General features: G+C 44.0%; 1 non-coding gene across 1 annotated transcript; it reads right to left on the bottom strand.

Annotated features, from left to right (window-relative positions):
• Positions 1-463: 463 nt before the first annotated feature.
• Positions 464-596, bottom strand: LOC136307208 (small nucleolar RNA SNORA36 family). Its single transcript, XR_010725876.1, has one exon. It is a non-coding gene; the product is annotated as a small nucleolar RNA SNORA36 family (small nucleolar RNA).
• Positions 597-2,541: the final 1,945 nt, after the last annotated feature.

The raw sequence follows: 2,541 nt of genomic DNA, 5'->3' as shown, positions 1-2,541 counted from the left end.
GGCTGTTTCAGGGGGAGAGCAGGCTCAATGCCATTGAAGGTTAAAGAGCTAATGTACCTCAGACCATGACTAGTGGGTGAGGGGTTCAAGTGTTAGCACCCTCCTTTGGAACGCTGTCAAAAAGCAGAGCAAAAGAGGCATCTAAAGAATTAGAGGAGGAGACACTCATTGTCAGAGTGCAGACTTTTCAAACATATTCTGTTGCTGAGACATTAATGAAGTGTCCAGTATATACTGTGCCTTAGAAAACAGGTATGCCACATATTTCAGAATGCCAATAACAACCCATGTGTGTATATAAATTACTATATATATTTATTATTATATATATTACTATATATGGCATAATTATACTATATGTACTCTATATTTCATATATTATAGTTTATATTATATATAGAAATTGTACTATATATTGCTATATGTTATTGCTATAGTATAATTACTACATATATATATATGTATTTGCAGGCTGGCAGATAAAGAAACAGAGCAATGCTTTCTCTCCAGTCATCTCCCCTAGCCTGTGCTTCAATGCCCCACAGTTCAATTAACAGAACAGGAAGCTGCCTTGAACTGGACTCAACACTTTGGAAACTTCATGTATACTTTTTAAAATGCTATTTCATTCATTTATACCTCACAACAGCAATATGAGGTTCTCACAATAAATGTGAGCCCCCCATTGACACCCCACTCTACACTTGAAATTGAATTTCCCAAGTGGATTCCTGCAAAATCAGCAAATAGCCAAACAGGTGTTGGTGGTCTACTGGCACATTGGTTGGGATCCCAGTCTCCTAAGCCGCGTTGAATCAAAGGAAGGCAGACTTAAAACAAAAAAATACCAGAGTTATTACCAACTTTCTTAAAGGGTTTACAGTACGTACCTTCCAACCATACTTTGACCCAAATAAACAGAATCCAAACGAATAGTCCAGAAGCAAATCAATTGTAGAGACAAAACACAGAACTCTCGCCTAAAACAGTCACACACACACACACACACACACACACACACACACACACAAATTAAATCTTGTTAATAAATGAATGCATGATTATTAATACATAATAATTAACTAATATTAATATAAATAAAACTTATATGACTATGGAATTAAAAAAAATTGAACCATTACAGTTTCTGAATCCTCTAAAAGCAGGATTAAGCTGCTGACACTTGTGGGAGAGGTGCAAGCCCAAAGCCCTGGGACGCACGCAGTACAGAGAGAGGGAGGCAGGAAGTAGGCGGGGCCGTGGTGTAGTGCGCTGCACACGTGGGAGATGCTGCGGCAGCTCAGGCTCATGCTCACCTGTGGACCCCTGAAGGGTCCACAGACCCATGGTCTTACTGCCATCCACCTGAGCTTCACTCCTACCTTCCTGTGTGTCAGCGGGTTCTCCAGAGGCTAGGTCAAGACCCTGTGATGTGTTTTCTCCAGGTCTGAGAGGGGATTGGGGTTCTGCCGAGAGAAGGGGGGAGCCAGGGAGAGAGGGAGGGAGAAAGAGAAAGAGGTCCCGCACAACCATTATTATTTCCTGGTCACTGCGAAGCCATTCTGTGAGTGAAAGTCAGAATTTTTCATCTTGTTGGTTAGAGCAATACCAGCTAAGACATCAGTCAGCACAATAATTATTGTCAGTGCTCAGAGAGACTTATAGAAGGAACTGCTCAGTAAGGAAGCATGGAAATGTCTAAGCAAACATAGTTTAATTTTACTTATGTCAAGAATTTTACCCAAGATTGAGGATATTGAAGACTGCTTAGGTCTACAGGTTCATAAGAACTAGAAGTTTTCAGATTCTAGATTCCAGGTTGAACATGAATTGTCTGAGACACTGACATTGTCTTAGTTTGGCTTCCTCTGGAAGCTGACCTGCTACACAAGAATTTGAGTACAGGTAGTTTAGCTGGCAGACTAAGGAGAGTGACATGGGGAAGTGATAGGAGGGAGAGCATGTGGTCTCTGGCAGGTCAGCACAGTGGGCAGGTCAGCACAGTGGGACCACCATACTGCTGGGGCTCCAGGGACCACGGCAGGCCCCTCCTCAGAGCGACTGCACCTGGGGTGGAGGGCGCTGGCTGTTCGTACGCCACCTCCTGGGAGAGGTTGGTTGAGAGCTGCTCCCAGGGTGTCATGTCTTCAGAACTTCTCGTCTGCTTAGAATGGTCTCCACTCGTTCGGGAAGCCCTCAGGTACAGAGATGGGGGTGCCAACCGTTGAAGGTCAACTGTGCACGACAGGTGTGCTATGGGCAGGGCACCCACAAAATGAGCTAGACTTGTCTGTGCCACCTTGTCGCCTCTCAGGATGAGATGGTTCAGCAGACAATGTCAGATACTATGGCACTCTCGAATTTTCAAACATGTTTAATGTTACTAACCCAATGTCCCTTTCTTTGAGAAGTGAATGTGGGGATCTGAGGCTTGATTGCAGAATTTTTCCAGGAGAAGCGCTGTAGCACGAGAGAAGGAAGAGGAGTGTCTGTCCACATAGGCACCCCTTCACCTCGACACTATGGTGCAGGGTCACTGAA

This window comes from Saccopteryx bilineata, chromosome 5, assembly GCF_036850765.1.
Source record: "Saccopteryx bilineata isolate mSacBil1 chromosome 5, mSacBil1_pri_phased_curated, whole genome shotgun sequence".
Classification (NCBI taxonomy): domain Eukaryota; kingdom Metazoa; phylum Chordata; class Mammalia; order Chiroptera; family Emballonuridae; genus Saccopteryx; species Saccopteryx bilineata.
The sequence above is the reverse complement of the archived record's forward strand: the minus strand, read 5'-3'. Positions and strand labels throughout refer to the sequence as shown.